The sequence below is a fragment of the Carex rostrata genome, chromosome 6 (assembly GCF_964058835.1).
Source record: "Carex rostrata chromosome 6, lpCarRost1.2, whole genome shotgun sequence".
In the NCBI taxonomy this organism is placed as follows: domain Eukaryota; kingdom Viridiplantae; phylum Streptophyta; class Magnoliopsida; order Poales; family Cyperaceae; genus Carex; species Carex rostrata.
This window is the reverse complement of record NC_135923.1, coordinates 4046611-4058699: the sequence shown is the minus strand read 5'-3', so window position 1 is coordinate 4058699 and position 12089 is coordinate 4046611. Positions and strand designations below refer to the sequence as shown.

At 34.7% G+C, this 12089-nt stretch overlaps 1 long non-coding RNA gene and 1 pseudogene across 2 annotated transcripts; both read left to right on the top strand.

The window, feature by feature from the left end:
• The first annotated feature begins 997 nt into the window (after positions 1–997).
• Positions 998–2445, top strand: LOC144555905 (putative xyloglucan galactosyltransferase GT17 pseudogene; annotated as a pseudogene).
• A 3437-nt stretch (positions 2446–5882) lies between these two features.
• On the top strand, positions 5883–10216 carry LOC144555858 (uncharacterized). 2 transcript variants are annotated; one of them, XR_013512143.1, is made up of 6 exons: positions 5883–6109; positions 7299–7404; positions 7703–7758; positions 8156–8226; positions 8308–9309; positions 9714–10216. It is a non-coding gene; the product is annotated as an uncharacterized LOC144555858 (long non-coding RNA). The 2 variants fall into 2 exon arrangements; XR_013512142.1 differs by having other exon boundaries at positions 8308–10216.
• The last annotated feature ends 1873 nt before the right edge of the window (positions 10217–12089 follow it).

The window sequence follows — 12089 nt, the reverse complement described above, 5'->3', positions numbered from 1 at the left end:
TGAATTTCCGCGACAAAATTGCATGTTTATTTTTTTACGTGGAAGTAATTAACGCCTATATATGTTGATTAGATAGGATATATGATAATAAGAGTGAGTATATGCATGGTACTATGTATATTACGATTTGATCCATAATAGAAATTAATATTTATATTTTCAAAATTCTATCGGTCGATCCGAACCGTTCAACATGATTTTTATATGATTATGTACTTACATACCGAATTTTATATTTTTTTAGAATATTTTTACTATTTTTTAAGATAGGTAGAAAATCATTGTTTTTGGATGGTCCAGAATTTTCAGATCGAGTGATTTTTTATCTATCTTAAAAAATAGTAAAAAAATTCTAAAAAATATAAAATTCAGTCTGCAAATACATATTCACATAGAGATTATGTTGAATCGTTCAAATCGACCATTAAGATTTTGAGAACAAAAATATTAATATGTATTATGAACCAACCCATGATATACATAGTAACATAAACTCACTCGGATAATAATTAATACTATATATATATAGTGACTACTCATATGGAGTGCTAAAATTCTTGCTCTGTTGCATGTTCATTTTTCCAATTTATTATTATCTTATTTAAAAACCAATTTTCTCATATTGATTGTTCAAATTCTTGGTACATTCCAGGTTAGCGTAGATTTTAAGGCTTGACTAATAGAATAAGTTAGATTTTTGAGAGTGCTCCAGATTACTAAATCTGAGCCGTCCGATTCATATCAAAGAAGTTTGACTTGATTTCAGTCAAATATCCTGATTTGACCTGATTAAATTCCGTGGCATTTATAATTAATTAACAAAGCAATCTGATCCACTCATAACTTCCGGTCTTAAGATCTGACGGTTAAAATCTAACATGAAAAGAAGTGTGTCCTGTGTACTTTTTGTTTTAATATAAAGCCACCACAAATTATAGCATAATTTGCTTTGAAATCAAGGGCTAGCTACATCTAGTTATAAGCTCCTGACATCACATCTGAATTTAAGGTGTTAGCCATGAAACTAAAACTTTACTCCTTTCTCTTCTTCTCCCTTGTTGTATCCTACACTTCTCTATCCCATTTCACCTCAAACCTTGATGTTCTCATCAAATTTGAAACACAGAAAGCACCTCCAATCAGCGCGCAACGATGCGATCCCGATATTGCGCCGTTTTACATATACGAACTACCCGATCGGTTCAACAAGGCACTGCTCAGCAATTGCACCAAACTTGACCCGTGGTTGAACAAGTGCCCCTACATTGAAAACCAAGGTCTTGGCCAGCTCCTTTACAAGAAGCCAAGCTGGTACAACACGCGTTCCAGCTGGTACAATACGTACCAGTTCTCCGCTGACATGATATTCCATGCACGGGCTGTCAATCACCCGTGCCGCACATATAATATATCGTCTGCACTTATGTTCTACATCCCATTCTATCCTTCTCTCTACGCACCGTCGTTTTTTCTTGAGTATAACTTCACTCGGCGTGATGCAATGGCGGTCGACTTGGTCGACTATATCTCGAGCTTTCCGAACTTCCAACGGCATGGCGGCTATGATCATTTTCTAGTGAGCGGAATTATGGTGCAAGATTTGGTACGGACTTCGGATAGAATAGACGGCAAGGCATTTCGCTCGAATAATCTTCTTAACCTCCCAAAACTTTCAAATGTCTCAATACTAATCATCGAGCGCAAACAACTCCGTAAATACAAGAACCATTTTGGTATTCCTTACCCTTCCTATTTTCACCCGCGCTCCAAAGCGGAGATGATCTCATGGCAAAATGGGGTGCGGCGCTCAAAGCGACCTCATCTTTTCTCCTTTGTTGGTGGGACCCGCCAAAAGGGACATAAAGCCGAGATGTACCGGTCTACTGTTATTAACCAGTGCAAACGGAGTAAAAAATGCCTGCTTGTCTTCTGCAAATATTGGGTATCGGCATGGGATGCGGCTGATGAGATACTCGGCGCAATGAAACGGGCCCGCTTTTGCCTCCAGCCACCAGGTGACACCGCAACACGCCGATCAGTTTTTGACTCGATTTTGGCAGGATGTATACCGGTATTTTTCACAGATTTAATGGCTTACTCACAGTATGAATGGTATATCCCTGAGAATAGAGAGGATTGGTCAGTTTTTATCAGGCCGGAGCATCTCTATCGGATCGAAGAGGTGTTGTCGCGGATACCAGACGAAGAGGTCCAAAGAATGAGAGAGGTGGTGATAGGGATGATACCGCAAGTAACATATGTGTACCCTGGTGCAAATCGGGCTGAGATCGGTTTCCGTGATGCAGTTGACACAGCACTTGTTGAGCTAACCAAACGGGTACGACATATCAAACATGGTACCGATGCTGGTAGCAGTTTGGCGACTTTTCTATAGCGCTGTTTCTCAGAAGAAGGCAGGAAAGGGAGAAAGAAATTTAATATCTCTATAAAGCATGCATGTATGATCGATGCACAAGTTTTACTTGCTATAGGTAACTTAATTTTGCAAATTTTTTGAAACCATAATCTGCTAAAACTAACATGGGTGCAGTAGCAACAAGGAGATCAGAATCAGCAAGCACTCCAATATGTTCGCGCCATACCAGAAAAATCAGAACATTCATATTCAGCTGATTTGAAGTTTGTTTATGAAAAAGGTGTTGAATCATTATTGGCATGAAGTCTAGGGCTAATTTATAATTCTAATTAGGGAAGAGCTGTAGTTGTATTTGTAATGTAATTAGAGATGATTTTCGAAATTAGTCTAAATAGATCAGTCATTTGTGAAATTAGGCCTGATATAGGGCTTGTGTCAGTTGTCTTTGATTATTGATGAATTAAAAAATGAAAAAGTTCTTGCTGCATGCGGGGTTTGTGTTGGTTACTTAATTGGTTAGTAGTTTGCTTAAGGATGAATTTAAAATCAACTACTAAATCATGAGCATATAGACAAAATTGTATGACCGCGATTTTTTTTTTTTTTTCCTGGAATAATAATGATATGAGATCATTCTCTACTGGTAAGTACCAGTGTTCCAGCTTCAATCTATTCCATGCATGCCAGCCACCAGGTGACAGGAGTCCATATCCTCTTAGGTGGAATGCACAGGATCCCTTTAATATTCGTGCAGATTCTGATGAGACGGTTCGGATCTAAACATAAATATTAAGTTACCTACAATATATTACTTTATTTCCTTTATTGTGAATTTTTTTGTCGATTGTAAATGTTGAAAATACGGCAATGGATCACAGTTCTTCAATAGACTAGAACATGGATGTAGATAGATATCATGACCCTCCCTTCAACATTGACTCACAATCAGGAAAAATATTATTTCATTTGTGTTTTTATCAATTTTGGATGCATAGTGAACGCCTCTACCAGAACAATTTATTCTGTTGGCCAAAGGGTTGTCACATTTCTATAGAACATGCAATTTACATAACAATACACGCTTTCACCTTTTGAGTTTTTTTTTTTTTTCCAACTTATAACTTTTTAAATCTTATGTACTTTACTTTACTCAATGATATTATTAGGTGATTGCCTACTATTTCAAAAAACAAAAAAAAAATGGAAAATTGTCTGTTGGTGGTTTACCTGTGCAGTACCATCCGGATAGAAGAATCATCCAAGTTATATGATCTAAACCCAACACTCTGAAGGAAATTAATTCATACAGGAAAAATAAATTAAATCCATATAATAATTTGTTCATCGATAGGGAAGATAATGGGTTGTACAAAATGGCCTTATCCTGCTCTCCATTCAATTTCTTCATATAATTTAATAAATAAATTTAATTTATAAATGAAAATAAAAGACATTATATAATAATATAATGAATCATTGTCAATGGAAGTACTAAACATATAAAAATGAAAATTTTAGACTTTTCAAATTAAAATTTAAACGTGGATCATTATAACTAAGGCCTAATTAACCAGTACATATTAATTGCAAGTATCATGGCAACATGTGCTATTAGAGTTGGAGAAATATGTCGAGTCGTGCTGTGATTAACACGTTGTGACTTTAGTGTTGTGCTGTGATTAAAATGTCAAAGGGTGGTTACAATACGCAAATGGTTATGCCATGTGAGTCATTTCGTGTCCAAACGTGCTGTGTCACATTTGACTATTATTTTTTCATAATATAAGTTAGTTTATTCAAGATTCACCATTTGATCAAGATCTAACGGTCTTAATTAATTACATGTGACTCATATAACCACGTACTGTACCATGTCAAATTTTCAAAAGATGATTATGACATAGATTATGCAAAGTACGACACGTAACTGACACAATTGCCGTGCTGTTCCATAACAGATCCAACTCTAGATGCTATAAATGTATTACAAGGCACTAGGTCATCTATAAAACTAGAGGTGCTATCGGGTCGGGTCGGGTCCGGGTACTATTATATTTGGACCCGGACCATAAAAGTGTTTGAGTCCAAATTTCGATCCATATACTTATTTGTTTCAAATCGGGTCGGGTTCGGATCCGGATACCTATCTACCCGTAGATATTTCGGGTCCAATCTTTCGGTTCCGGGTAGATAGATACCCGTAACTTGTTTGTGGATTATCGGGTCCGGTTCGGATACGGGGCGGTTCCGGATCCAGAGCGGGTATAGGTCACAACTCCAAAGTATTCGAGAAATTATTTACATTGAAATATAATTATAATTTCTTAAACATCTCATATAATAAATCATTACAATATAAATTAAAAACTACTGCAAAATAAAAATTATACTATTAATCATGTTTATAAATAATAAAATATATCATGCTACATAGCAAAATAAAAATAAAAATTCTAAATTATTAGTTGGTTGTTGGTTGTTTGGAGTACTCATGGTGTAACAAAAAATATTGAATTCAGTTTTTTGTTAATAGCTTTTGAATTCAGGAGGATGGAGGAGATATAATTTTTAGAAAGTAAAATATTAGAGATGATGATTTCCTTTTCTATAATTAAAAAAAAAATCTATGAATTGAATGTAATAGAAGAAAAAAGGTATAAAATAAGCTGGTTATGGAAGAATAAATTTGACAATCACGTGTCATGTGTCACATGTGTATAATATACAACAAAAATTAAAGGGCGTAATTAAAGGGCTAGTTAAGGATGTAATTAAAGGGTAGTGTAAAACAGTAGTATAAATTTGGTTAAGTTTTATCAAATTATAGCTCAGCTGAAATATATTATCTAACACAAAAACTTGATGCAGAGTTATTAATATATATTTTATCGGGTATTTATACGGGTATCGGGTCGGGTCCGGTTATGGGTCGGATAATTAAATGATACCCATATCCTACCCATTACAGTATCGGTTCCGGTTCGGATCCGGGTCGGATATTAAATTATTAATTTTGTACCCATATTCATAATTTAATCGGTTATATTTTTTAAACCATACCCTATCCAAATTAATCGGATCCGGGTCGGATCCGGTTCGGTTCCGGATCGGATCCGGATAATCGGGTAAAAGTAGCACCTCTATATAAAACTACTTAAGATTTACACCCAATTAGAAAGGTAAGTTTTTCCAAGAGCAGTACGGGACTACGGGTAGCCCTTTTTGATTTATTCCCACCGTGCGTTTCTTCGTTTCTCTCCTTTTAGCGCGTGAAAAAAAAAATTGGAGAGGTGGAGAGACGGGCAGACCAAAAAAATATGGCAAATTCTGGAATGGACCAAAAAAATTTTGGACCGTCCATCTAGTCATGATTGAACGGTTCAGATATTTTATAAGGACCAAAACTCTTCGTTAAAATTTAACGGAAATTTTTTTCGGAAGGGTAAAATAGGTATTTAGATGTTCTCCGTTAACCCTTTCTTCCAACCATCCCCTGTGAGACGCAACCAGTCAGTGAAGTTACCACTCCGCCTCTCGTTGCTCTCGCCTCCCCACCGTGCGACGCTAGCGATTGCTCGTTGCCTCCAGCATCGTGAAATCGGTGAGATTCAGCAGGAGTTTATTTGGTAAAGGCTGGGCCAATTTATGTCCAGCGACAACCCTTCATCCTCCTTTTCTATGTTCCGCCGAGCTTCAAATCCAGCCGGTGCGGTTGTTCACGCAAGGAACCAGGTACTCTCTTCTTATTCCCTATTATCGTCATCTGATTTTAGTATACGGTGTAAATAGAGATGTGTTGCGCACCACATATTTGACACGATTGACTATTGTTACGTCTAATTGATGAAGCAAGTTAGCAAAGTAGCTCTCTTTGTTCTCATACAATCAGTTTGGTACATACTAATTTTATGAAAATTGGTTATTTTTCTTAGTACTGGTAACCATCAGAATTGGATTTTTTTTTTCCGTTGTTGGTCAGATTTGGGATAATATCAAATTGATATATAGTTGAAATTCAACGTGCAACTAAGTATTATACCGAGAATGATACTAGCAGTGTTCTTAGGATTGCAATGGAGTTTGGGTCAGTAACTTGGCACTTCAGATTTCCCTTTTGGGGCCCTTACTTTGTTCCCTGAGATGAAATCCACATCAGTTTAAATTCTGGCATTGTTGCAGTAAGTCACTGTTTTGGTACCAGTATATCAAAATCCTTGATCAAATGTGAAAAATGTGAGCTGCTTGTAGACAACTATTTGGCATCATTTGAAAAGAAGCATCAGCTGTTTAACTGAGGGTTAATCCCAACAGAAGTTTAACCAACACAGACCTTATGATACTACAATTTGACTATGCTCATTGAAATCGAAAATGTTACATCAAAAGAGACAAAATGGTTATGCAGTACATCCAAAATAGTGATAAATTATCCAATTAAATTATTGATGATTTAATTCGGCGAAAGATAAAATGAGGACTTTAAGGCGAGGGGCAAAATTGTCAACTTTGGACTATACAATTTTCACCAGAATAATTTAAAAATTGACAGTGTTACTGTACACAAGTTTGTTCATTGTTAGTGAAATTATGAAAAAGTAATTTGCAAATCTTATACACTTATTTGTGTAATGTGCAAATCCTTTTCAGTTCCCTATCATTACTAGGTATGTGAAATTCCTTAAGGGATTGAATTGGTGCTGGTTAGCAAACTCAACCAATTTGGCCTTTCAGAGGTGTTGTAGATTTGCCAGATACCATCTGCTTAAGAAGACAATTCATTAGTTTCTAGATACTTCTTCTTGGCATTTGCATTTACTCCTTTTTTTTTTTGGTAATGAAATTGGCTAGTTCATACCACTATCATGTTTCATTTGTTTCCATCTGTGCCATCTTAATTTTTTTTATAATTATTTTGTTTCAGCAAATAGTCATGCTCCTCAACCAGAGGTCACTTCAAATTACCTTCAAAAAACTTGCATACATAGAGATATCAAGCAGACTTCAAACACCACCTCAGGCATTTTAAGGTATTAGCATAACTTTTTTAATATTTTTTCTATATATTTTTGTAGCTTGCTTTGATCATAGAGACACAGTCAACAAACCAGCTCGAACCTGCACATTAGAGGTCACAGAAGGAGTACTTTGTGTAATCTTTTTTTATAGTTACATACATATATTTTTATTTAATATGCAGTAATGTTCAATTAAGCCCTGACTAAGATATAATTCGTTCAATAAGACTTAAACCTTGAAGAATCCTTAAAAAAATTCAATTATGCCCTGAGTAATGTTCAATTAAGTTTTTTTTTTTTCTTGAAACAGTGGGGGCGGCTTATTGTGTAAGAGGAGATGCTGAAAGGAAAGAAGAAGCCATGCAGGTACTTTGAATTGTATAGTGATGACTTTTGCTTGTAAATGTTACAGTTGGTTCATTGATTTATAGCTCTTGTTATATGGAATATTATATAAATTTTTCCATTAAATATTCTTCTTATGACCAGCAATAATGAGTAAATGGGCAGAAGAGCACCTCCATTTTCACAATTTGCAAAAAGGGTGACATTAGGAATCAATAATTGCAATTATGGATCAGGGAATTACTTTTTGAACGGTACTCTCGCGTAGAAATTTCATTACATAAGATATAACACTTTGAGTACATCCATTTGATCAACATAGAGGGAAACAAGCTTTAAAAAGGAGAAAAAGAAGGAATGAAATAGAAAAACAGTTTGGGTGAAATCGAGAAACTGATCTTATTACTTTCTTTTTTAGTAACAACCTTTACAAATGACACTATGATTCTGAGAGGCGTGTTCTGCTGCTTGATCCTGTTCTTGGGACAGGTTAGTCCTTTACTCTTTGATTTCGAGATTTGCAACATAGTCCTTTACTCTTTACAAATGGGTTTTCATAATGTAAAGCAGAAAGGAAGGTCAACCCTCTTTAGAGCTACAAAGTCGGATATGAAAGAGCCACCATGAAATCCTCAGATTGACTTTACAGCCTGCACCAAGTCTCAACCTGAACTCATGTTGGTTAGTGTCATAAATTGTCCCTAGATTTCCTAGTAATTCTATCAGTTGGTTCCTTATTTTTGCTTGAAAGTTTGATGAAATTAGGAACATGGTCTTTTTTAATCTAGAATTTTGATCCTGTCACTATGGGCGCACCACCAAAATTTTGGTCCATCTAGCTGTATACAAATTGAGTAGTAGTTCTGCTTGTTTCTTTTGTTCTTTTGGCTTGATTATTAAATTGAGATCTCGATGGTACAGGTCGATTTAACTCTTATTTATCTTTTCTTTTTCTTTTTCTTTTTTTGTCTTTTTCCTTGTCTTCTTTGGTGCTTAGTTGCACATTACAGGGTAAATTGGCAGTAAATTGGGTTAAATTTGAAGCATGATTGAGAGAAAAAATTTCATTTAGGGTTTGTTTAGGAATTGTGCTGAATGGAAGCATAATTGTATTACTGAGGGTTAATTAAGGTCTAATTCTGCTTGGTTTGGGGACCATTCGGTTGAAACCACTATTCAACTGTACATGTCAAGTTCAGTATCATTTATGCCAGACTACCCTTCTAACCTTACTTATATTAATCTAATTGGTTATACGTACTCTAGAGATATATAATAACGTAAGTGTGTGCTTGTAAATAGCAAAAGTTATAGGAGTTTGTGCAAATATGAACAATTGCTAGGCGTACTTTTTATTTCAATTTGAAAATTAGAATTTTTAGACTACTTATACAAGTTCAAATCACTTGTCACGTCATATTTCTATGATTGTAGCTAATTCAAATAACTTTTATGGTAATAGAGATTCTTTGTTTTGTATACCTATTGTTTATCATGACTATGGGAGCCTCATGTCGACCAACTATTGCCAGTACAAAGGACAGTCGGTTAGGTATAAAGAATTAGATGCAGGTATGTCGTACTCATTCTATGTCACAATTTAGGTCTTTATCGGCATCATACATGTACTACCTAACACTGGTATTTCAAGCTTCTTTTTCTGTACTAGACTAGTAGATGAAGTACATAAACCAAAAGATATTCCTGGCTTTTTCTAAAAATGCATTCGGAAATCACTTACGAGAACAAAAAAAAAGTTTGGTATATATGAAATTGTCTGTTTAAATAAAGACTTTGCCTGTTAGTATGGATATCAACTTTGTACAAATAAAACGAAAATTTGTTTTTTTAATTGGTTTAGCTTTGTCTAAACAAAAGTTTGGTTTTCACCTGGTTTAGCTTCGTCTAGTTTGTACTTTACCATAATTTATTTGGAATTAAAACTTCATTACAAAAATGTGCATGAAAAATTGCAGGTGAATGTGACAGCTGACCACGGTTATTTATGGGGCAGATTTGGCTGCATTTTTATTAGCAATTCTGCCTAGATTTGGCTGCATTTTTATTAGGCCATTGTGCTCATGGTCTAATGGATAGTCCATACTTTTCCTTGCTTATGATTTTAGGTGAGGATTTTACTTCATATTAGGCATCAAAATCTAGTAGCTCTAGAAGGTTTTATTATGAGTAAAAAAAAAAAAAAAGATCTTGGTGTACGGGTACTTGCATTAGCATGGTGGATCTTTGGCTGAAATTTTTGCATGGTAGGCCAGTTATTCAAATTTGTAAATTTTCAAATTGTTATGATGAAGTGGCATATCATTTTCTAAAATTGATGATATGAAACAGCTGTGTGAAGTGTGATACTTCGGATGAAAAATTAGTTGTTTTTCTTCTCGGAGGCAAAGTAGCAAACACTTAGTGTAAAGGTTTTAAAATTCATATATAAGATTAAGGGAATAAATAGTGATTATTGTGTCATCGCAGAAATATTAAAAAAAATACTATAGCACGCTATTTAAAATATTGTATAAGATAGATGACCATTAAATTGAGATGTCCGTTGATAATTAGGGTAGCCCATCATCTATTGGATGTCATTTTCACATGAGCGATATACGGTTGATGTGAGTGAAATGATTCTAAATTTGTTTTGAAATGTTCAAGAAAAATATTGAACATAACCAATATAAAAGTTCTGAATTTTGTTTATATTTGAGCTTCGATCGCGTGAATTGTTTATAGTTCTTCAATGTTTCAATATTCTGGCAAGTGGATAGATCCATAAATCATCAAACTTTGCTGCGACCCAATAAATTTCACCTGCACTTTAATTTTGATTCTAGTTATAATGTTTGAATCATCTTATTTTGATATGAGTTCCTTTTTATTTTATAATGATCTAGATTTTTACGATAATATTATGTAACTTTGTAGTCACTTTTTTTTATAAAAAGTCAAAGATAAATTGGCCATTTTGGCAAAAAAAATGCACTGTTTGAGTTGATCTTTTCGGCTGTGTGATCAGAATTTGAACCAATATGGTATACACCTATAACGCTAGGATACGGATTTAAATCAGAAGGTCTAGATCTCAACTCAAAATTTGAGTTAACTCAGCGGATACGAGGCGGTTATGAAACTAAAAATTTGAGTTAACTTAGTGGATACGAAAAATTCGGCGGTTATGAAAAAATTCTCTCTAGATGAGTATGCGTCATCTTCTCTGGATGCAATGGGAGAACAAATAATTTGACAAGTACAAATTTTAACAGAGCATTTTTAGCTTCAAGCAGTGTTAAATATATTGGACGTCATTTAAATTAGATAGGTTGTGCACTGCATCAAATAAAAACAGCTATGCTAATAAAGACACTTTAAATAAACACATCAAGACCATTCAATGCTTATCGGACGGATTGGAGCTTGATATTTAGCATTTATCTAATGTATGTACACAAAATGATATGAAAAATATTCAGAAAAATCTTTTAAAATTGTTTACATCTTCTATGACCGAATCATGCTTGTAATTATCAATTTTATAAACTTTCGTGATTATTTGCCTCTTCAAATTTAACAAATATTTGCAGACCGTTCATTTTCACGTGAACAATCGATGGTCGATCTACAATGAAATGATTCCAAATTTGTTTTGAAATGATCAAGGGAAAACATTGAACATTACCAACATAAAAATTATGAAGTTTGATTGTGTCTGAGTTTCGATCCAATGTGAAGTGTGCATGGCCCTTCGATGTTTCGATATTCCGTCGGCTTGATGAATGGGTAAATAAAAATAAAATTTCATCAAACTTCGCTGCAAGAAAATAAATCAAGTGCTCTTTAATTTCAACGGTTTCGATCGACCAACAGACGACGTATTTACGTGCAACTTCATTAACTCCCAAACTAAGAGTTTGTGTTACATAGAACACAAACTCTTACTTTCTGAGTTAATGAAGGCGCACGTAAACACGTCGTCTGTTGGTTGATCGAAACCGTTGAAATTAAAGAGCACTTGATTTATTTTCCTGCAGCGAAGTTTGATGAAATTTTATTTTTATTTACCCATTCATCAAGCCGACGGAATATCAAAACATTGAAGGGCTATACACACTTCAAATCTGAACCGTTTGATAGATGATGTGTTGTTCTAATTACTAATGGACACCTCCAATTCTCAGCCCTCTATGTTAAAGAGTGCGTATCCTCTGAGATATCTCATATTTTGCCTGACCGACGTGTCTGGTGCCTATTCGGGGTAGCACGGGGGGTCAGTATTATTTGAGCTTTGAGATTCGTGCAGAATGTATTTGAATGGTTGAGATTCTCCAAAAAGTCACACAAAA